Here is a 25,488-nt window from a genome sequence, read left to right as displayed (position 1 = left end):
CCCTGCTTAGCAGGGAGTCTGCTTCTCCCTCTGACCCTCCCCCCTCTTGTGCTCTCTCTCTCTCTCTCTCTCTCATTCTCCCTCTCTCAAATAAATAAAATCTTAAAAAAAAAAAGAATGCACTTAAACTTAACCAATCATCAGCTTAAAATAGATTGATTATATATATGTATATATGTCAATATATATGAGCCTGATAATAACCACAAACCAAAAATTTACAATAGATACACAAAAAATAAAGAGAAAGGAACCCAAATACAACACTAAAGAAAACCATCAAACCACATGGAAGAGACAAAGAGAAGAAGAAAAGAAGAGAACTACAAAACAATCAGAAACCAATTGACAAAATGGCAATTAAGTACATACCTATCGAGCACCTGGGTGGCTCAGTTGGTTAAGCATCTGCCTTCTGCTCAGGTCATGATCCCAGGGTCCTGGGATCGAGTCCTGCATTGGGTTCCCTGCTCAATGGGGAGTCTGCTTCTCCTTCTACCCTGCCCCCCTGCTCGTGATCTCTCTCTCTCACTCTCTCTCTCAAATAAATAAATATAATCTTAAAAAAAGTACATACCTATCAATAATTACTTTAAATATAAATGGACTAAATGTTCCAATAGATAAAAAATAAGGCCCATCTATATGCTTCCTATAAGAGGCACACTTTATATCTAAAGACATACAGAGACTGAAAGTGAAGAAAGAAAAAGATATTCCATGAAAATGGAAACAAAAAGAAAAAGAAAGCAGATATAACAATAATTATATCAGACAAAGCAAACTTTAAAACACAGCCTGTAACAAAAGACAAAAAGGACACTGCAAGATGATAAAGGGGTCAGTCCAAAAAAAGGATATAACATTCTAAATATTTATGCACTCAACATGGGAGTATGTATATATATATCAAACATTAACAGACATAAAGGGAGAAATTGACAATAATAGAATCATAGGAGACTTTAATAGCCCATTTGCATCAATGGGTAGATCATCCAAACGGAAAATTAATAAGGAAACATTGGCTTTAAACAACATGTTAGACCAGATAGACTTAATAGATATATACTAATCATTTCATCCAAAAACTGCAGAATGCACATTCTTTTCAAGTGTACATGGAACAGTCTCCAGGATAGATCACATATTAGACCACAAATAAGCTTCAATAAATTCAAGAAGATTGAAATCTATCAGGCATTTTTTTTCCTGACCACAGCAGTATGAAACTAGGAATGTAAACTGGTGCAGCCACTATGGAAAACAGTATGAAGTTTCCTCAGAAAAATTAGAAATAGAACTATCATATGACTCAGCAATTCTACTTCCAGGTGTGTTTATCCAAAGAAAATGAAAACACAAATCCAAAGAGATATATACACTCCTAACCTCAATGCAGCATTATTTACAGTAACCAAGATATGGAAGCAACCCAAGTATTCATTGATAGATGAATGGATAATGAAAATGTGGTATATAAATGTGTATATAAATATATACAGTGGAATATTACTCAGCCATAAAAAGGAATTAAATCTTACCATTGTGACAACATGGATGGACTGAGGATATCATGCTAAGTGAAATAAGTCAGACAGAGAAAGACAAATACTATATGACTTCACTTAAATGTGGAATTTAAAAAACAAAACAAAAACAGACTCAGAGATACAGGAAACAAACTGTTGATTACCAGAATGAAGAGGAGTTGGAGGGCAGGTAAAATAAGTAAGGGGGATTAAGAGATAATAGCTTCCAGTTATAAGATAAATAAGTCATGAAGATGCAATGTACAACATAGGAAATGTAGTTAATAATATTGTAATGACTTTGTATGGTAAGGATGATGACTAGATTTATCATGGGGATTATTTCATAATACATAAAAATATTGAATCACCATGATGTACACCTGAAACTAATAGGATTTTGCATGTAAAGTATACTTCAATAAATCTATATATATAAAAATAAAAAACAAAGTGACACTCACAGCCACAGAAATAGTTACAAAAACATATCAGAATTCCTGAGTAGTATCATGGAACACTACATCTAAAACTAATGATGTAATGTATGGGGATTAACATAACAATAAAAAATAAAAGAATTTGCTCTGCAAAAAAAAATAAATTCCTGAGTAGTTTCACATTATCTCAACCCTTTCTCAACATCTCCTCTCAAGTAATGTCAATTAATTCCTCTCCTTAATAATGTTAATACATATTAATAATTTGTATTTGTGGATTCAAAATCTTAGTACCTGAATCATATTCTCTGAAAAAAAAATGTATTGACCTTATGAACCTCTGAAGTAATACATGTCTGTTCAAGTTGTCCATTTACAATAACAAGTTCTCACATGCTGAAAGAATTATTGGCCTGTCATAATACTTAGGTTGGAACAAAAGAGAGACTGTGTCTACATAAAGAGCTATAGGACTGCTCCAGTAATAATGTTCAGCCAGTCTAATCCACCATGGGCCATGGCACAGCAGTACTCTGAGTCACCAAAATAAGAGCTGGAAAATGTCTCTAATGTGTCCACATCAGTAGGCTAGAGATGCAAAATCTGAGAGAATATACAAACTTTAAAAAAATAAAGTTTTTTCAAAAATCCCAAATTTTGTTTCCAGGCTGTTACATATTTTTTTCCTTTTATGCTGAGGGAAAAATTTTTGTTCCAGTCCTTTTCATTTATCTCCCAATGATTCATTTTTAATACTTCCATGGCCAACAGAGCCATACAGAACATTTTTATGATCATAAGTTGACAAAGTGACTTCATATATGTGTGTGTATGTGGGTAATAAAGTTCTCTTAAGGTAAATTAATATACAAAATTTCCATTTCCCCCAAGGCTTATCTTATTCTACAAATAATTCTCACTTTTATAATTTTAATCTTAGTCTATAAAAAATAAACTACTAATAACTGATATTGGAAGGTAAATAATAGTTACCTTTAGGGGAAGTGGTAGTGATTGGGAGGGGCCACAGGAGGGATTCTTAGGGGGATGAAAATGCACATTTCTTGATGTTGGTGATTGCACAAATGTAAGAATTGATAGGTTTGCCCAGAAATTTACAGCTTTGACCAAGAAGGCTTTAAATGGGAAATGAAAGTGGTGAGGTAAAAATGCTCAGTTAAAACTATAAAAATAGAATGGTTACTTTGGAGGACATGAATGATATTGGAAGAAGACTCACAATGGAGGAAATACTCAAAAATTTACATGAGAAATCCACTTATAAAGGAGAGGCAGGAATAAGAGTAATGATCTGAGATGCCTATACTCCAAAGCACAATGGGTAATAAATTGAAGATACTAATACAAGAAAATAAATGCAATTTTATTTATCGAATCAGTAAATATTTCTCGAATGCTGATCACATGCTAAGCCCTGAGTTACAGAGATGAAATACAGTGCATGAGAACCTCAGTGGCTGAGACCTACAGCCTAGTGGATGAAGCAGATTAGGGAGCTAACAATTATAATATTTTAAATACTAATAGAGATACGTATGGGTTTCTGTTACATTAGAGATGAGGGGTATCTAAATCAAAGCAGAGGGTTAGGGAAAGCTTATTAGAGTAGCTGGTCCTTAAATAAGAGGCTGGAGGAGCAGAAAGAGCAAGGACGTTCAAGACAAAGGAAATAATGTATTTTCAAACTTGATAGGATAAATTTGCAGCTGGATTTCAAAGATCACAATGCATATTTCAATGAAAAGAAACCTGGATTGGAGAAAAAGCAATACTATGAATAGAAAACTTGTAAGAGGATTAAAGGAGAAAGAAAGAGACCTGAGACTACTCAGGGCGTATACCAGACCACTTGACCATTTGGAGGATGTGAATGTCACACTCCTGATACAGATGTTTTAAAGGCAAAAAGGGAATTAAAAACAGATTTACTGAACATCTATATGTTGCTACTAGACATTGTGTTAAACACATTCACATATACCATCTCAAGATATGGTAATTATGAAGAGCTTCAAATAGCTATGCACCCCAAAGAAGTCTATTTGCTAAAATTGGTGCATCTGATAAATTCTTGGTGTGCTTGATAAGAATATTGGTTTGAGGAGTGAAAAAGAAGAATAAAGATACCTGCTCTCTGAACCCAATTTTGATCAACAAAGATCAGAAAATTAGTTAATGAAATAGAAGTGGTAAAAACATTGGGGAAATTCCAAAATGTTACCTTAAATCAGGGACAGGAATGCTAAATATAGCCAGACTTGCATTCTAAATATAGTCAGACTTGTTATTGGACAGTACTTTCTAAACTTTTCACGTATGGAACTTCTTTTATAACATAAAACATGTTTTACAGACCTTTACATGGTAGTTACATCAGTTAATTTAAAAAACACCTTTTAATTTAAAAAATAAAGACTATGCGGGGGGTGGTGATTGAACAAGCATTGCTATGACAAAAGCAAATATGATTTTTAGAACTTGCTTGAACATTTTTTCCCAAGAAAGCAATTAGGAATTCAAAATAACATAAATATCAAGTACAGCAAGAGTGTTTCCCATTTGAACAAATATTACCTACCTATAAAATCCACCTTAATATATTCTCAGTACAATCTCACCATTATTTTTATAACGTATTAACAAAGTGATGTGACTAATATGCACATTTATGAAACCCATTCCTGGAGAATGATATGCAAGCTTGAATGCCTGCTCCTGCCAGCAAGAAGTGAACAATTTCTCACTTTGGAGAAGTGAGGCTAACATCTTTGAGGCTAACCTGGGGTCATTTAGTAAATTATCTTTTCCAAGCACTAAACAGCTACTACCTTCAAAGAGTTAGTGAACCCCATAAAAAGCAAGTGATTTACTCCTTTCTTACAGGTAGGGTCAAGCCAGTCTATTCATTAATCCTCTCACCATTCAAGTGAAACAGGGAAGAGACACATATTATAATCCCAATTGCATGACTGGGACATTAAAGTCCAGAAGTGCTTACTGACTGGCACAAGGCCACAGAGAAGTTATGTGCCAAGCTGTGACAGGAACTCATAAGCCTCTGGGTCCAGTGCTAAGTCCACAACCTTGTTGATGTGCTGTGGCTTGACCTCAATAAATCTGGAAATGTACCCATGTAAATATGCACAGCTCAAGTAGAAATTAAAACCCTTAAGAGATGGATTTCTCTCTGAAAATGTAATCCTACTTAAAGGAATTATTTTATAAATGGATAATGAAAAATTGACTCAAAATTTATTTACAGCCAGAAGATTTTAACATCTAAGATGACTGAATGCAGTCCAAGAAATAGTACTAAAACCAGAAATCCCTTTCATATGACATTAAAAGAATTGAATTTACTTTGGACCTAGGGCCTCAATCTGCATCTGGGCTTAAAGCGAGCATAATTAATTAGTACAAGTTCAAGTAGAATGACTGACTATTCCTTCATCTCTGCAGATTACTACATTGACTTTTTGAGCAATCCTGAATACAATTTTTGGTTAGTGACTCAAATTGATTTAGATAAACATATTAACAGCTGAAACTTTTATCCAACAGTCATGCAGTGATGATTTGGTGCTGCACATGAGGGTTCACACCCTCATGAAGCTTATGATCTAATGGGAGAGATAATCAAATATGCACAGAAGTAGACATTACAAAGGGTGATACATGCTATGTAGAAGAAGTCTAGTGAGTATGGGGTTGTGTAATGGGGTAGTGCATAATTACCCACTGTAACTACCCTATGAGTGAAGAATAAAGCAGTTGGGTAAGATTCTTCTGAGAAAGTCTGAGTAAAGTTAACTAGGCAAAGAGGGGCGAGGAAGGAAATGGACATCCATGGGATCATATTCCATATTTATGTTTCCCTTATATATTTTATGGCAGAAAAATTTCATTTTGTGTTATTAAAAAATAAGAAAACTTTCTATTAAAAAGTATTTGGTAAATTTGCCTATCTTATTTTTATTGTTAATTTACTTGGGGTGATTACAGTATTCAGAGCCCTTTTGTCCACTCTCTTACTTAATTCTATTTGATCCTCATACCAACTCTATCAATTAGGTAGGATAATATTGTTAGGCTCATTTCACCTATGAGAACCTTGAGCCCAAGGTAAAAGGATTTACTAATTGTCACACGGTTAGTTATCCATGAAACCAGAATTGGAATCTAGATCTTCTGACTCCAGGTCCAGTGCTCTATTAGAGGAAGACTCAGATCTGAACCACGCAAATAACATTAAACAGAAGGAAGAAATTCTATAGTGACTTGTGTAGGTGGCCATCATTTATCATTTTGACGCAAATCTCATCTTAGAACTTGAATTAGATGAACTGGCATAACACATTTCTCAAATGTGCTTGCCAATATATATGATTTTAATGGAAGAATCATGTTTATCAGAATCCAATCATTTAGCATCTCAAATTCAGATTATTGTTAGATAATTTATTCATAGAACTCATAATCTAAGGATGCTGTAAAGTGCATCTTTGTCTGTAACTTTATCCATTTTTACTAGATTGTGAGTGACATAAACCACTCTATAACATAAAAGCTTAAAAATAAAACATGCTGAGTTTATAAAAGAAATATAACAGAGTGCTATTAGTAAACTTAAAGCTTATCTTAAATGGTATATACAAACAAAAATATATGTCTCCTTGCATACATCTAAAACAATTCTAGTTAGATTTAAATTCCTAGTTAAAGATTGCCAACCAATCTCTTGAAAATGAATGCTATTCAACAATACTGATCAGTACATAACTGGAAGTGCAGGAGGAGGTCTAATCCAGCATACAAAGGGGAGGCTTTGAAGGGAAAATTATACTTTTCCTATTGCCTCTTCTCTTTATTGCATGATGAGTAGATCGAATCTTACCCTAATTTTTAAATCAATAATATGTAAAGGACCACTAACCTATCATTTCCTATTCAAATTATACCTTGCTGCTATTAATACGAAAAAAATCTATTTAACCTGCTGAGGTTCTTGTTTACAGTCTCTTTTGTTACATGTACTACAACCAAATATCCCTAGCTAAAACTTGATAATAGCTCTATACTTCTTTGAGTCTAACCTCTGAACCCTTCAAAACTAATCCACATTCTTCTACACTGGTCTTTCAGCCAACATTTTTCTGTCACACCAAGATCCTGAGGGTGACAACAACTATAAAAATGTGTTACATTTACAGGTGAGTCAATGTAGCTGTCCTGTGAAGTCTCAGATATTCTACATGTGCTAAAGGAAATGCTGACATAGTGTCCAAGTGAAAAATGAGACACAGACACCAAATGAATGAGCTTCTTTTCTATTTGGACTCCTTTCCCCTCTAACCTGAGATAATTGTTTTAATCTTTCTCCTTTACCAACAAAAATTTGGAACAGGATTATTTGTTACTGCTTAATTAGGTAATTAGTATTTTCAAACACACATTGCCGGAAAACATACCGATTGCATCAACTAAGCAGTTTGTTTCAGACTCTGCAAAGGTAACGACAGACTGTTTATTTAAATAACCAATTATGAATAAAGGTGAATTATTTTGACATAATTACTCAAGGCCAGAGAATTACACTGATTTATGAGGACAAACCCAGACCTTATGTCCAGTACTATTTGGGGGCACCTGTTATAACTGAAAAGAAAATATGATGTTTGTGTAGAAAAACTATTTTACCTTGTCTGAGTTATGCAAAGGTCTTTCAGATATATGATTCTTACAGATGGAGAGCAATTTATTAATAAAATTTATTATAAAACAGACACGAATAAAATCAGAAAACATGTTTTTTAATAACTAGAAGGGGCCTTAGAAATTATCCAGTCCAATCTTCCAAGTATAATAGGGCCACTATGAAAAACTCTTGGTTATTTCAAAAATTTTGTATCAATCCAAAACCTGAAATTTTGTGTCAATATGATTTTACTTACTATTCTTTTTATATGTAAAATATGAGTTCCTTATCTACAGCATGAGTTCCCATGGACAGTAAGTAACTGTGAACCAGTTAAATCAAGGCCTAAAACTGTTCACTTATGTGGCATAAATCTATGAATGAGCTGATAGATGAATGTGAGTTCTCTGATAGACTGTGACCAGGGCAGGTACCACGGATGTCTACTCACCTGTAAGTTTCCAGCATCCAGCACAGGATATGGCTCATAGTAGCCCCACAATAAGTTTTGTCAAATTGACTCTTTGACCCTTCTTCTTACAAGCTAGGTTAAGACTTCTTGAATAACCTTTTTGTCATATGGAGTATTGAAGCATATCATGTGTTTGAAATGTTGTTTTTTTTTTTTTAATTTTAAAACCTATTTCAAAGTGGTTCTAAGAAGCTGCTTCTTAGAATATCTCTCCCATTACAATTCTCTAAAACAGTTCTGTTCATGGGAAGAATCGGGTGTGGCTCCATAAATAATCATATTTGGAGGACCAGCCTATTTTTAGATATCTTCTTTGAAAACAATAAGGAATCTCTGGACTGAGCCAGGAAACATTTTCCTACTAAATAATAATTAATATATAAACTAATATAACACTGTCACAAATTAATATAACGCTATGTGTTAACTATACTGGAATTTAAAATAAATTTTAAAAGGAATAACTAACATACAATATTGTATTATTTTTGAGTGTATCACACAGTGATTCGATATTTAAATATATTATGAAATGGTCACAACAACAAGTCTAGTTATTGTCTATCACCAAAGTTGTTAACAATATTACTGACTATACTCTCCATGCTGTACATTACATTCCCTAGACTTATTTATTTTATAACTGGACAACTGTACCTCTTAATCCCCTTCACCTATTTCATCGAACCCCTCCCCTCTAGCAACCATCAGTTTGTTCTCTGTATCTATAAGTCTGTTTCTTTTTTGTTCTGTTTGTTCATTTATTATGTTTTTAGATTCCACATATAAGTGAAATTATACAGTATTTGTCTTTCTCTAGTTGACTTATGTCACTTATAGCACAGTACCCCCCTAGGTCTACCTATGTTGTTGCAAATGACAAGACTTCATTCTTTTTATGGCTGAGTAATATGCCATTGTGTATATATGTAGGTATATATATATATATATATATACACACACACACACACACACACACACACAAGTATATACACAATCCATTTATCTATCTATGGACACCTAGGTTGCTTCCATATCTTGGCTACTGTAAATAATGCTGCCGTGAACATAAGTTTGCATATGTCTTTTCAAATTAGTGTTTTTGTATTCTTTGGTTAAATACTTAGAAGTGGAATTGCTGGGTCATATGGTATTTCTACTTCTGACTTTTTTGAGGAACCTCCATATTGTTTTCCATAGTGGCTTTACCAATTTACATTCCCACCAATACTGTACAAGGATCCCCTATTCTCCACATCCTTGCCAATACTTGTTATTTCTTGTCTTTTGATAATAGCCATTCTGATAGGCATGAGATGATATCTCATTGTGGTTGTGATTTGCATTTCCCTGATGGTTAGTGATGCTGAGCACCTTTTCACATCCCCACTGGCCATCTATATGTCTCCTTTGAAAAAATGTCAATTCAGGTCTTCTGCTCATCTTTTAATTTGATCATTTGTTTTTTTGTGATTGAGTTATGAGTTATTAAATATTTTGGATTTTGACCACATACCAGCTTTATCATTTGCAATATCTTCTCCCATTCTGTAGGTTGCCTTTTTGTTTTGTTGATGGTTTCCTTCACTGTGCAAAAGCTTTCTAGTGTGACACAGTCCCAGACAGGGAACTTCTTAATAGGAGAAACATCTTAGGGAAATTTCCTTTTTCAGTTAGTCCCTTTCCTAAGTGAATCTGCATTTGGAGCTGCTGTTCCATTAGTGACTACAACATCTGTCCTTTCCCTTTCCTTTCCCTGAGTCTACATACGATGTGTGAGAAGCTGCTGCAGCAATTCAGAAGCACAAACGAGCAGAGCCAAGGTGAAACACATATTAAATACACTGAGAGAGAGAGGAAGGGAGAAAGAGAGAGGCAGCACAGAATACCAAAGCACAGTAGAATGAAAAGAAGCAGCTATACCACTGAGTGTAAAAGAGAACTTATGACCCACGAAAGTTAAGGAGGAATGGAGGTGGGACGAGTAGCTCAAGAAAACAAAAGAAGGAATGCAAAAGTGGAGAAGAAAATGGCAACACACAAAGAGGAGGGGGAAAGTAAGAGAGCAAAAAAAAAAAGATTTATGTTTGGATGACTTTCACCCCAGTGAGACATCTGACAATAGGTCTGACCCGCGCACAAAAGAAATGATCTCAGATAAATAGAAGGCATGCCATGCAAAACAAGGTGGGAGCACACAGGAACACATTAAAACAAGGAGAAGAAAAAATTGGGAAAGGAAAAACAAAAGGCAAGTAACTCATAAATAAATATCAAAGAAAATGCTTTCCAAACATCAACAATTGTGGAGTCACCTTCTCTTTAAAAAGTTTATTTTCAACAATGTCTCTTCCTGTCCCTAAGTTCCCCACAATCAGCTAAGTACCTACACTAAGTCCAGGAAGAACTCTCAACTTGGAGTCCAGAAGGGCCATGAGAGCTCAGCCATCATTTTGCCATCCCTTCTATTTTAATTCTCTGAGATTTCCCAAATATCGTAAAGCAGTGACAGCGAGGTTATTAAAGCAAGGAGTGCTATAACTACCTTTTTATCTCCAGGACCCATAAATTCTAAGTCCTGATTCTTTTAAAGCAAAAGGTACAAGGCAGACATAATTAAAAGAAATTTAATTCAGGGCGCCTGGGTGGCTCAGTTGGTTAAGCGACTGCCTTCGGCTCAGGTCATGATCCTGGAGTCCCGGGATCGAGTCCCGCATCGGGCTCCCTGCTCGGCAGGGAGTCTGCTTCTCCCTCTGACCCTCCCCCCTCTCATGTGCTCTCTCTCTCTATCTCATTCTCTCTCAAATAAATAAATAAAATCTTTAAAAAAAAAAAGAAATTAATTCATATGCTTCCCCATGTGAGCTTTTGATCATTATAAACCTCAGGATGAATGATGCTTATGAGAAGTCTAAATTCCAGGAAATATTCCAATTTCTAATAAATTTGGTATATAGATCCAGTAGAAAATTATGTAGCCCTTAAAAATAGCATTCTATGAGGTGCGTGGGTGGCTCAGTTGGTTAAGCGTCGGACTCTTGATTTCAGCTCAGGTCATGATCTCAGGGTCATGATCTCAGGATCATGAGATTGAGCCCTGTGTTGGGGAATCCACGCTCAGCAGGGAGTCTGCTTAGGATTTTCTCTCTCTCTCCCTCTGCCACTCCCCTCACCTTGAAATAAATAAATTAATCTTTTAAGAAAGAGCATTCTCAAAGAATATTTAAAGAAATGGGAAAATATTCACAATATAGTTTTAAGAAAAAATATACTAAATTTTATATATCATATGATCCCAATTATTTAAAATACATTACATAGGTATATATTAAATAATTTCTTTTTTTTTAAAGATTTTATTTATTTATTTGACAGAGAGAGACACAGCGAGAGAGAGAACACAAGCAGGGGGAGTGCGAGAGGGAGAAGTAGGCCTCCTGCAGAGAAGGGAGCCAGATGCGGGGCTTGATCCCAGGACCCTGAGACCTGAGCCAAAGGCAGACGCTTAACGACTGAGCCACCCAGGCGCCCCTTAAATAATTTATTTAGAAAAACTAAATTAGGTCCACACTGTAGAGTACAGCAGCCTATACTTCTCATTTGTAGCACTCACTACCATGGTTATTAATACCTATTCTTTTTTTTAAATGTATTTATTTGAGAGAGAGAGAGAGAGAGAGAGAGGAGCAGAGGGAGAGGGGGAGAATCTCAAGCAGACTCCATGCTGATTGCATAGCCTGACCCACTGCTTGATCTCAAGACCCTGAAATCATGACCTGAGCTGAAACCAAGAGTCTGATGCTTAACCAACTGAGTCACCCAAACACCCCTATTATTACCCATTCTATCAACAACCGTTAAGCTGCTTATCTTGTATACCTCAATATGTCCCGTGCCCAGCACTGTGATTGATCCATATTGTGTACTCAATAAATATTTCTTAAACAAATTAAGGAATAAAATAACAAAAACAGAGAAAGACTGGAAAGAAACAAACAAAAAATGATTTAAAGTTGTTTTCTTAGGAGTTATTTGATAGAAGCAGTTTTTTATTCTTTAAAAAAAATCATTTGTTAGAAAATTAGAAAACAATATCTTCTATAACCACAGAAAGTTATTGGTAACTGACTCTTAAACTGGAGAACAACCTGATGGTTACCAGAGGGGTGGTGGGTGGAGGGATGGGTGAAAGAGGTGAAGGGGATTAAGATTACACTTATCATGATGAGCATCCAGTAATGTACAGAATTGTTGAATCACTATATTGTACACCTGAAACTAATATAACACTGTATGTTAACTATACTGGAATTAAAATTTTTAAAAAGTAACTAAGACATAAGTGCTTGATGTTATTATTTCCAGTAAACAAAATATAATAAGATTTTTTTTTAAATAGCACCATGATAACTAAAAGAGATCATTTCCCACTTTGTATTATGCTTTCATACATTGTGACCAATCTAAAAGGGGGAAAAAAGGAGAGAGAGAGAGAGAGAGCGTGCACATGTTATTTTAAGCATATGCTGTTTTTCAAACATCCATTGTTTACTGAAAAAGAAATCCTAACTCCATCCTATTTAATACAACACTGTTTTATGTTCAAGTTTGTTTGACAGAGAGAATGGCCAAGGGTTTTTAAATTACAACTCAGCAATATATCCCCAAGCTGAGTTGTCCTGACATAGGGTCACAGAGGTTGAAACACAATAATATCCAACCCATTAACAGAAAGCTATCATAAATTCCAAATGTGATATATGTACAGCAATAAACTCTGCTCAGCCTTACACAAGGACACAAAAGAGGATAACAAAAACAGAGAGTAGCGGTAGCACCCAAATTTCAGACAACATGGTAGGCACACTCTGAAATGTTGCACTGAAGTTGGGGGAGGCAATCACATAATCATTCCTTTAACAACTATTCACAAATGGACTAGCTTAAAAAGCCAACAAAACAAAACAAAACAAAAAGTCTAAGACCAGAGAAAAGGTGTAATCTCTGGAACAATATAAGCATTGGGGTGGAATGCAGAACTCACTGATGTAGGCGTCAAGGATCCCCTGTCATCTCTAATTCTGTAAAACTGGGGAAAATCACAATTTCTCGATGTTTCATTTCTTCTTCTGAGATGTGGACATCTGCCTGACTTGCCTCTTGAGGCCATGTTACAATGGTCAAAGAGCTAATATTTGTGAAAATGTTTTAAAAACCATAGAATACTATAAAGCCTAAAGTGTCACACTTTGAAGTTAAGAATAGGTTAAGAATAGATGAGAACTCCCTGTCTTTCACATCCACTCTTTTTTCTTTCCTGGTCTAGTATCTTCTGGAGGAAACGTGACTCTGTCATAGTGTCTCTCTGCTTTTCCTTGCAAGAACCTCCACAGCAGTCCACTATTTAGAATAAGAAAAACCTAAATAAAACTAGCCTTAGTTCAGCCATGCTTCCTGAAATGATCATAGTTAAGGTTCTAAGTTGAATTTAGCTGCTAAACTCCAGCCAATCCTCCTCCTTCTGTGTTAGGAGAGAAGAGTCAGCCAGATTCCTTCTACCGTCCCGCCGTCACTCAGACTTACTTGGCAGCAGTGGTGGAGTGACTCTGGCAAGTATCTATGGATGATATTCTCCCCAGTCCGTCCTCTCCCCACTCACTAGTCCTGTGTTTCCGAGTTAGAACCTGTCCCCAAACAAGCTGGAACTAAGCCACATATGCAGTGTTCTATTTCCACAGCTTGCAGATGGCTTTCTTATTCTGAACAAACAGCTTTTGAAACAGAAGATAAAAAGAGGGATCAACATCGTTTGCAGTGACTTAAATTGTGTTTCTTTCACTTGTCAATGCCCTGGAGTCTGTTTGACTCCTGTTCCCTTCTTCAATGTGTGAATCAACATTGAGGGAAAGCAGAGAGAGCAGCTTTGGAAAGTAGAAAGAGGGACAGGTAATCGGTCCCCCTTCGTTTGCTTCTCCTTTAAGCCCTGCACAGACCCATTAGCAGATGGTTATGATAACCCAATGTGAGTATAGGTGGAAATCAGTACAGATCGAGCACCCACTGTGTACCAGGACCTAAACTGCATGTTTCGATACATTGATTTCATACTGCCAATCCCATTTACAGAGGATAAAAATAAATAAAGAATTACCTTGGCAACAATCAAACAGATCCCAAATGATTACTAAAAACTCACAGAGAGAAAATATTTATTTTCCCATTGTTTGCCTATTTAGCAATAGTGGGTACATGATGGCAGTACTTACATGAGGCAGCAAGACACATGGATAAGACTGAAGACAGACAGATCTAGGTTCAAATTCCTACTCAATTGTTTTTGGTTATGTAACCTTGAACAAGAAACTTTTACCATTTACTATTCCCAATAGGCTAAATAAGCAATTCTTTATCAAAAACTCACAGCTTAAGACAAATAAGCTAGATAAGGAAAATGCTGCTATTACTCTGTACATTTATTTTTTTTTTAAAAGATTTTATTTATTTGAGCATGAGCGAGCAAGGGAAAGAGAAAGAGCGCAGCGGGGGGGGGGGGGGGGGGCAGAAGGAGAAGGAGAAGCAGACTCCCACTGAGCAGGGAGCCTGATGCAGGACTTTTAGAAATTTATCCTCATGAAATAATAAGAAATGCACCCAAAGATTTATGCAAGAGTAAATAGATTAGAAAATTAAAAACACCAAATGGTCAATTGCAAGTACAGTGATGATAGGGTGACTATATAATTTGTCTTCCAAACTGAGATGACGCCAGGAGTAAAAGGGGGTGCTTTAATAATTTTGCAAAGACAACAGTCATCAATAAGAACTGCCCTGGACAAACGAGGTTATATGGCCCCCTCGTTGTAAGGGAATAGGGAAATAAAGTATGCCACATCCTAATTATGAGAGGGCAGACAGCCAGCGAAAATACTTTAAATAATATTTAACAGCATAGTGAACTGATAAAATGATATAATACTAACTATAAAAGGCTGGATATAAAACTATGTATCAAATTTTGTAATATATATACTTATAGGCTTTGAAAAAAGAATGGAAAGAAACACCAAATTGTTAACACTGGTTTACTAGCTGTTGAGATTACAGCTGGGTTTGTTTTTCTCTATATGTAAAATTGCTATAATCATTTTTTTAAATTATAACGGTGTCCTGCTTCTTTAGAAAGAAATACAAGGACCAGTGGATGAGGGAAAGTTATTCTTCACAGAAGAATGCCACCTAATAAATATAGAAGAAATTATATATAAATTACAAAAATCACAACTTCTACAATTCCTAATGATACAATTGTTTCAGGCAAGGAGTATTGTTGGACACTTAAAATTTTTAGGTGAGTGCTCACTTCTGCAGCACATATACTAAAATTGGAACGATACAGAGATTAGCATGAACTCTGCAGAAGGATGACACGAAAATTTGTGAAGCATTCCATATTTTTTAAATAATAAAATAAAATATTTCGGTGAAAGATTATTGGTTATCCACAAAGTTTCAGGGTATTATCCCACAGAGTCCTTGCTAATTGTAAAGAGAAAAAAAAATATGCCTTCACAATGAAGAGATCTGGTGATTATCATGTTAACCAAATTATCAAATAACGTAATTTTAGTGGAAACTCTGGCATTACATGCCTTTTCTAGTAACACAATATGAGATAAGGACATCATCTGCACAATATTCTAGCTAAAAAATGTTTAGCTTGAATCTAACCAAGCTATTAGATTTACTTTGATTTTGCAGGAAATCCAGAGACTATAAGAACTAGGAAAACAACACCAAATGGGAGAAATCAGATAAATGCAGAATGTGGGAACTTCCAAAAGACAACTGTCCTGCAATGTCTTCAAAAAGTAAGAGTTATAAAGAAAGAGAGACTTTTAGATTAAAAGACACTGGAGAGACATAAAAGTCAAATATAATCTCTGAACCTTACTTGAATCCTGGCTTTTAAAAAAGAGATCTAAAAAGCATTTGTCAGGGTACCTGGGTGTCTCAGTCAGTTAAGCATCTGCTTTCAGCTCAGATCATGATCCCAGGGTCCTGGGATCGAGCCCCACATGGAGCTCCCTGCTCAGCGAGGAGCCTGCTTCGCCTTCTCCCTCTGCCCCTCCCCACCACCACTCCCATTCATGCTCTCTCTCTTATTCTCTCTCAAATAAATAAATAAAATCTTTAAAAAAAAATAAAAAATAAAAATCATTTGTGGACAATTAGAAAAATTTGAAAATAACTTGGTTATTATCTCATTATATATATATTTAATTCCCTTAAATGTGTTGATAATATTGTGGTTATATAAAACATTTATGGTGAATATCACAATGTCTGCAGCTAATTTTCAAGGCATTCAGAAGAAAATATACATACTCACAAATAGTTATATGAAGCAAATATGGCAAAATAGGAACAATTGTTGAATCAAGGGAATGAATATACAAGTGTTCATAATGTATTATTCTTTCAACCTTTCTGGATATTCAGAAAATAAATTTAAATATAAAATTAAGGGAAAATTTAAAAGTTACATTTGAAGTCATATAATTCCATTTAAAGTAATATAATTAGGGGCGCCTGGGTGGCTCAGTTGGTTAAGCATCTGCCTTCGGCTCAGGTCATGATCCCAGGGTCCTGGGACTGAGCCCCATGTCAGGCTCCTTCCTCAGCAGGGAGCCGGCTTCTCCCTCTCACTCTGCCTGCTGCCCTGCCAACTTGTGTTCTCTATCTTTGTCAAATAAATAAATAAAATCCTTAAAAAAAAAGGAATATAATTAACAATCCCAGGGTTGACCATTGTCTTTCCACACCAGATACATAATGGTTGCATGGCATTGGAGAACCCATGACAGCCTCCTGAGGGCTCAGACCAGCTCTTCGTGTTCCACTGCCATTGCATCCCTCAGTTCCTGTGATTTATTTCCATTGCCTCCCTGTTCACCCCTCAGGTGCTGCCCCCTTCTCCACCTACTCCATCTTTTGTGGCCCTTGTTTCCCCAAGCGTAATGGGAACAGAGCATAAATTCATCAGGCTTACCCATTCTTTGGATCCTGCCTTTAACATACAATTTTAAAAGAATAATTTCTCTCTCTTTGGAAAATTTCTATCTCTGAGAATGCTGTGGACTGAATGCTTCCGTCCTCTCCAAATTCATGTGTTGAAACCCTAATCCCCAAAGCGATGGCATTTGGAGATGAAGCCTTTGAGAGGTAATTAGGTCATGAGAGTGAAGCCCTCATGATGGGATTAGTCTGTGTGTCCATCTGTCTATCTGCCTGCCTGCCTGCCTGTCTGCCTCCCTCTCTCTCTCTCTCCCTCTCTCATGCACACACACACAAACACACACACACACACACACAAAACTCTAAGGCAGCTGTCTACAAGACTTCTTGTAGAAGCCAAGAGACAGGCAAAGAGGCAGGAACTTTCTAGCCTCTGGAACCATGAGGAATAAATCTTGTTGTTTAAGCCACCCAGTCCATGATAGTTTTGTTACAGCAGCCCAAAGGGATTAAGACAAAGGATTTCCAGAGTGAGAAATTCCCATTCTTCCAACTCTCCACTTCACACACATAATGAGCACATTTTTCCTCCCCCTATCCCCCCAAGAAGTTTAATAGGTTGGAAGTTCTTTTGCTAGGATTTCTGTACATCCTCTTGATGTTTTCCTTTCCTGTTTTACCTGGTAAGGGACAGGTGTGTCATACTCTGACACATAGAAAGCCAAGGAAGCAATAAACATGGCCTACGTTGGGTGACTTGGGAACAAAATACACAAAAGCAACATACGTTTTTATAAAGGATTTCTAAAGGCCTTGAACATCACTAATCCTAAAAGAAAGCATAACTGGTCCTATATGAGAATTCAAATTTCTCAATTTCTTTGCCACTTACTGGTTGGTAACATTTCCAAAGAATAATTTTACTTCTTTCATTTTAAATTGATTTCTCTGTTTAGCAAGACTGAGCTTTTTGAGAGCTTTGAGACAAAGAATTCATTTAATCTGACTTTTTTTAATCAATGTCTACAAGACCCTCTCAGTCAATGATTCACCTTTGCTATCCATTAGACACCTTTCTAGGCTGTTTCCTGACCTGTAGTGTCCTATATAATATTGTTGTAATATTGTAGCACTTTTAGTTAGTCTTATATGAAATGTTTTTGTCATTTGCCATCTTTGGTCTTTCTGTCATTTTTAAACTCTGAACTTCACTCTGTAATTTCTCAGCTTCTGTTTTGTACTTGACATTTATTATGTGCTTTTTGTGCCCTTAATTACTTTTTGCACTTTGGGGTTGATCCATGTTGGTCTTTTCTAGTTCTACTATATTGATTGCTGTACAGCAAGCCTCTTCCCCTCCAAGAACATTGTTTGTCTTTAAACTATATTCTTTCTTTCCAGTGCTGAAAACCACTGAATTTTTTTCTACTTGTCCTTTTCAAGAAATCTCAGGCTATCCCTAGTTGTGGCAACTGAAATCTATTCACTAGAATCTTAACTACTTTTCTCTCATCATTAACTCTGTACTCAAATTTGAAAAAGAATCCACAAAGAGAAAGAAAGAAAGAAAGAAAGAAAGAAAGAAAGAAAGAAAGAAAGAAAGAAAGAAAGAAAGAAAGAAAGAAAGAAGGAAAGAAAAGAAAGAAAGAAAAAGAAATCACAATGACAAAAGGTGGAAAATACATGTCAAGAGCAGAAAAGACATTTACAGGAGAATATTCAGGAAGCAACAGACATAATAATTAACAAAGATACCAGAAAGAAGAATGGTTTCTTAAAGAATTATAAAATGGGAAATACAAAGTTAAAAATAACAAACATTTTAATCTTATAAAAGTAAGAATAAATAACTTTAATGTCTAGTGTGCAAGATTACAAAAGCACCAACTATTAAGAATGCCATCATTTGTGAAATACACGCTACCATCTTCTAGTATATAAACTTCTGCAACAGTCTCCCCATTGCTCTCATTCTCTCCAGTATTCTCTCCCTCTGGTCTATTCTCTTGAATGCCACCAGAGTCATTGTCTTAAAATGCATATCAGATCATTTCTCTGTTGGAAAACCTTTCAGTGGCTCTCTATTCCATCTATAATAAAGCCCAAATGTTTATAAAACCCTGTATGTCAGGACTCTGTTTACTTTTCTAACCTCATTTCTACCATTTCTCCTTCTTCCCAAGATTTGTATGCTCTAGATGAAACATTCCTTATGATCTTCCTCTGAGCTTCTGTATATGCTTTTTTCCTCTGCCCAGAATGCTTCTTCCTGCCCAATCCTTTTGGTCCATCCAGTGCTTAGTCATCCTTCATGTAGATGCCTCTGCCTCTCTGGCTCCTTAACTAAAAGCTAAGTACCCCCTTCTGTATACTATCATGGCTCCCTGTTATTTCTCCTATCATGGCGTATTACTGTGTTATATCATCTTGTTTACTTGTCTGCATCACATGCTAGTCAGCAAACAATGTGATGACAATGGTAATATTTATCTTTTTCTTGTCCTGGCATTCTAGCACTTAGCACAGAACATGACCTCTAATGATACTTGATAAATACTTTATTGGATCAATGTTGTACAAATATTTGGGTGATAGGATTGTCAAGTAACCCAAGGCTTAATGTGAACCCCTATTTCCAATGCTTGTTGAACATCTTTCTAGACTAAGTATTGGCAACCTTCAGCATGTATATTAAATAAGTATCACTAGTAAATTACCTTTAGCATGTGGGACAATTGCTGCCTCTATTATCTCTTTCCTACTAACTATAAGGGCTTGTAGTTGGTACAAGCCACCATGTTGTCCAAAATTCAGCAGCTGGTGTTCTCATAGCACCCATCTAGCCCTCTCCACCTGTTCAGAGGTAGTCACTCAGCTGCTAAAATATCCCTTGTCCCACTCCACTGAAGAGGCAGAATTGCCTAGTAAATGGCATCTCCCACCATTGTTATCCCGCCAGTAGGACAGATCAAGCATTTTAGCATCCCTTCCAAAGGCTGCCATAATGCCTCAGTCTACTTTTCTGTCTTAGTAAATCTAGTAAAATAAGAAAAACTAAATTTCTTTGGGATGAGTTAGTAGCTTATAAAATCTCGGATCACCATTGTTGTCATAGTGTTGTGGAAACTGTAGATGTTAGACATGGAGAAAAAGTGGGTTGAAACTACACCAACATCTTCTAGAAGTTTCTGAAACCAAAGACTACTTTAATTCAATATATTCTGCTTGATTTTTCAAAAATTTTCTTCCTTTCAAGCTTTGCACAGTGGCAGTATCGTAGCCAATGAGGTTTATCCGAGGAGCGATTATTGCTAATTGAAAAATTTTCTTCCTTTCTCTTTAAAATTTCTTCTGAAAGTGCAGGAAATTGTCAACTAAGGGTACATTATATAAAGAGAAACTGAGCTGAATTAGGTTTAAAATGTTTACATATCCAGAAGCACCTGGGTGGCTCAGTCAGTTAAGCATCCCACTCTTGATTTCAGCTCAGGTCCTGATCTCAGGGTTGTGAGATCGAGCCATGCATCAGCTCCACATTGGGCATGGAGCCTGCTTAAGATTCTCTCTCTCCCTCTCCCTCTGCCCCTCCCCTCTTCCTCTCTAAAAAACAACAACAAAGGTTTCCATATCCAAATTTACCCATTAAAGTAAGATCACATTTTTTGAAGATCAAATTTTTTAAGAGAAAAATTCCTAAGAAAAAGTATACTGATGTCATAAGTAGAAATAACAGTACTCCCTTGATTTTGCAAGAAATGATATTTTTTAATGTCAGGAAAAGGGAATAAAAAGTAAAACTTTTGAAAGGACAGATCCAAATCAAAAATACTTTCCAAAGGTTTATTAACAGAAAAGAAAAAAAATTAAAAATGATGTTGCTACTGACCACAGTAAGGGTATCATTGAGAAAGTATTTTCATTCCTCTTACCATGAAGAGCAGCGAGTATACTGCTACCGAAAAAAGAAAGAAAAAGAAAAAGTGAAACTTCTTGCCAAGGATACCATAAAAGTAAAACAAAGCACTATCCAAAATATAGGTAGTTTATTGGTGAGTGTGATTTAAAATCAAATGCTTTCTGAGTTAAAAAATGCGGGATAATCAACATGTCAGTGTTAAAATGGGCCATCAATTTTCAAAAAAGGCATCAATGGAAATAAACTGTGAAAAACCAATTTTGGACTGTCCTAAATCTCAAACAATCTTAGTTCTCAAAAGTATCTGTTCATCTGCTTCTTTTTATTTTTGACTATAAATTTGCTGACAGATATTGTGGCTCATAATTGTCAATCAAATTTATTTCTATCTTCTTTGTTTACCCAGTAATCACTCACAGTCATACCCCCTGATTTTACTGCTATACACAAACTAAAATTCAGTATGTTACCAGTGACCTTAACGTTTTCCAGTGTCTCCTCCCTGTTTCCATCAGACATCATAACCAGCAACTGACTCTTAAAATTTTCCCCAGACCAGCGCTGACAGAACTCACAAATCTATCCTATGACTGTCCAAATAGGCTTCAGCCAATGAAAGTGAGTCAGAAGTGAAAGCAGATACCTGGGCCAGCAATCGAAAGGTTGGGCATCTATTAAATATAGGAAATGTAAGATCATTTCCTGCCTAGGGGCTAGAATATTTTATGTCTGAGGCCCTAAATATCACAAAGGACATATTACAACTTTACCAAGATGTGCTACACAAAATAGTAACATGGAAAGATGCCTCCCAAACTGGCTTCCATGATCAATAAGTGTAGAAGCAGCTAAGTAATACAGTTTTTCTCTTGGAGACTCAGAAAGTACATTAGCATATTAAAAGATAAAAGAAGTCTGGCCATAAAGAAACTTGTTTAGCTTTGTTTAACCTGGTATTTTCTAAATCTTTTTGACCACTGAATACCTGTTAAGATCCCAGAGAATTGGTAATCTCAAGGAAAAGGCTTAAGGAAAAGCTGACCTGACCAGCCATTCATATTTGCTGGGTTTTTTCGATCCCCTAGGGCTACCCTGTAAGTCCAGCATTGGTCATAGGATGTCCTAGAGCAGTGCTTCTTAAACTTGTATGTGCATGCATCTCACTGGAAATCTTGTAAAACTGTAGATTCTGACTCAGTAGGTCTGAGGTGGGGCTGGAGAGTCTGCATTGCTAACAAGGCTTCAGGTGATGCTGATGCTGCTGGTCTCTATCACAAGTTGAGTAGAAAGGCTCTACAGAATCACTGCAGTAGGAAGATCATCATGTCTCTAGTCTCTTTATCTTATCCTTCCTAATAATAAATCCTCCTAAAATATTACTTTCAGGGTGTCTGGCTGACTCAGTGAGTGGAGCATGGAACTGCTGATCTCAGGGCTGTTAAGTTTGAGCGCCACACTGGGTGTAGACACGACTTAAAAATAAAGTCCTTATGGGGCACTTGGGTGGTTTAGTTAAGCGTCCAACTTGTTATTTCAGCTCAGGTCATGATCTCATGGGTCGTGAGATCAAGCCTGGCATCAGCTCCACACTCAGCAGGGAGTCTGCTTGAGATTCTCTCTCTCCCTCGCCCTCTGCCCCTCCCCCCCCACTCAGGGGCTCTCTCTCCCTCTCTCGATATAAATAAATCTTTAAAAAATAAAACCTTTATAATAAATAAATAAATAAAATATTACTTTCAATATATATCACTTTGCTGGCCAAAAAATTTTAGCGGTCCCCCATTCCCTTCAACATTAGTAACTCAACAGTAGACATTTATTGAATCTTTACTGTATGCTAAATAGATACAGAGCCCCTGACTTTATACAGCTGAGTATCAAGTAGGAGAGTAAGAAACAATGAGCAGAATGCTAGGAGCCAAAACAAGAAGGGAAGAGTTACTTTCTTGAGACCTCAATTTCCTTATCTGTAAAATGAGGGTTAAACCAGACCAGTGGTATTTAATCCTCCATGTATATTGCAGTCACTGATACCATCCTATTACAGTCTCAGCCCAGACCAGTGAAATACAGACTGTCAGTACCACCTTCAATAGGGAATGGGTAGTTCTTAAAAAGCTCCCCATGCGATCCTAAGGGGCAGCCAAGTTTGAGAACCACTGGACTAAATGATTCCCGAAGTGCTGTCCAGCTATCAGATTCACCTGGAAACTTGTTAGAATGAGAATTCTCAGGCCTCACCCCAGACGTACTGATTCAGAAACTGGTGAGAAGGTAACAAAATCTGGGTTGTGGTTTTTTGGTTTTGTTTTTGTTTTTACAGACTTATTTATTTATTTTGAGAGAGAGAGAGACAGAGAGAGTAGGGGGAGGAGCAGAGGGAGAGAATCTTCAAGCAGACTCGTCCTTGCTGAGCAGGAGCCCAACACAGGACTCGGTCTCACAACCCATGAGATCATGAGCTCCCTGAAACGAACAGTTGCCTAACCAACTAAACCACCCAGGCCCCCCAGAAACCTGGGTTTTAACTAGCTCTCCAGGTGATTATGATATACTTTGAAAACTACTGGATTAGACAATCAGTAAATTTCCCTCCGGCTCTAAAATAGTATCATTCTTGAACCTCGAAAAACCTTTTCAAGGACGTTTGTTATCGGGTCTTACAGACTAACAGTATAAACTCTTCCCAGATTTAAATCCCAGCTCTTACACTTAAGTGCTGTGCACTCTTAAGGAATTATTTTAGCTGTCTGTGTTTCAGGTTCTCATCTATAAAATGAGGATAATAATAGTACCTATTCTCACAGAATTGCTATGAAAATTAAATGATTTCCTGTATGTAACTCACTTAGCAGAATGCCTGAGATGTATTTCAGGTCGTCACTCAATCGTCACTCTCCCGGTGAGGACTTCATGGCCACTCTGTCCAAAATTGCAACCCACCCCTACCATTCCCTTTTCTCTTCCCCTGATTTATTTTTCTCCTTTGCAATTATTACTCTCTAACACATAACATATTTCACTTATTGCTTTGTTTATTATCTGTCTTCTCCCACTAGGATGTAAGTTCTATAAAATCAAGGATTTTTGTCCATTTTGCTAAGAGCTGTATCCCCAGTGTCTAGTCCAGGGTCTGTCACATTGGAAGTACTCAATTGGCGGGATAAAGGAATGAATAAATGTTAACAATTATCAATGTTAATATTATAGCAATCCAAATTTTTCTTATTGAAACCCAATAGCCTATACTTCCTGTTTTCTCTTCCAAATTGTGCTTATGTCTTATTACATGCTTTATTCAAATTCTGTCCCATACCTAACAATGCTCTTTTATTTAACTTCTGTTCATTTTAGGCCCTGCTCAAGTTCTATTCCCTTAATATTCCCTGACAATTCTGATGACTACAGTCTACAGTGTTACTGTCTATACTATACAATTTAACACTTACTTATCTTAATTATCAATAGAAAGAGTAACTTTACTGAAATTTAAATTTACTGAAAAAGGATGCACCCGTCATGCAATAAGCATTCATGAAAACTTAGAGGGGAGGGAGTCCTCAAAGGAATCATGGGAAAACTTACCATTATTTCACCATGTAGTCCTCAAATAACAAAAACAGTGCTCTGTGTTTTACAAAGTACCTTTAAATACATCGGTCTCGTTTTGACTAGATGAATTCAAAGACTATGTCTCTTTGCTGTCAAATTTTCAAAATATTTTCAAGTATGGGGAGACCATTTTCTTGAAGTGAAAGATTAAGAATAAATCATGAAAGTCAAAACTGAAGCAGAGAATGACCCAAGAAGTTGTTGAGTTCAGGGAATGCAAATTAGTGGCTTTCTTGCCCCCAGTCCTCCTGTCAGCTAGGTCTGGAAGAGGCCCACCATCATCCCCAATGTGGCCTTCTAGGCAGCCATTACCAATTGACCAGACCTAGCAGACAAGAGGACACCTATTTCCATCCTAACTTAGTCTAACCCTCTTGGTTTTAAAAGCAAAGAAAACTGATGCTAAGAAATTTAAAGTGACTTGTCCAGGCACATACATGGTAGAAGACCAAGACCAGAACCAGCCTCCCGACTCCTCTCCAGGATTCCCCCCACTGACCCTACTCATTTATTTCTGAAATGCAGTATTTAGGTTTCCATTCTAAAGCAATCAAAACACAGATAGCAAACCTTTGACAGAGGGTTTTCATATTAAGGCTCATGAATATAACCTTGAAATGAAAAATGACAGTTTTGAGTGAAGTGATAGACAGAGCTGGTTAGTCTGTTATTTTTCAGTTGGGTTTATTTACTTAAGCCTAGAATATGTCATGACTGGAAATAGACAAAACAGATTATTTTAATTCCACTGTCCTAGAAAAAGAAAAGGGAAATAGTTTTCATTA

General features: G+C 36.4%; 1 protein-coding gene, 1 non-coding gene and 1 pseudogene across 5 annotated transcripts in view; 2 read left to right on the top strand and 1 right to left on the bottom strand.

The window, feature by feature from the left end:
- Nucleotides 1-25,488, bottom strand: part of SLC44A5 (solute carrier family 44 member 5) — a 349,362-nt gene that overhangs the window by 261,501 nt on the left and 62,373 nt on the right. The window lies entirely within an intron of this gene.
- On the top strand, nucleotides 15,513-15,616 carry LOC118020420. The gene has a single exon (XR_004681861.1). It is a non-coding gene; the product is annotated as a U6 spliceosomal RNA (small nuclear RNA).
- On the top strand, nucleotides 20,430-20,562 carry LOC118020518 (annotated as a pseudogene).

Source organism: Mirounga leonina, unplaced genomic scaffold (genome assembly GCF_011800145.1).
Source record: "Mirounga leonina isolate KUSES-001 unplaced genomic scaffold, KU_Mleo_1.0 Mir_173, whole genome shotgun sequence".
NCBI classification, from domain to species: Eukaryota; Metazoa; Chordata; class Mammalia; order Carnivora; family Phocidae; genus Mirounga; species Mirounga leonina.
The sequence above is the reverse complement of the archived record's forward strand: the minus strand, read 5'-3'. Positions and strand labels throughout refer to the sequence as shown.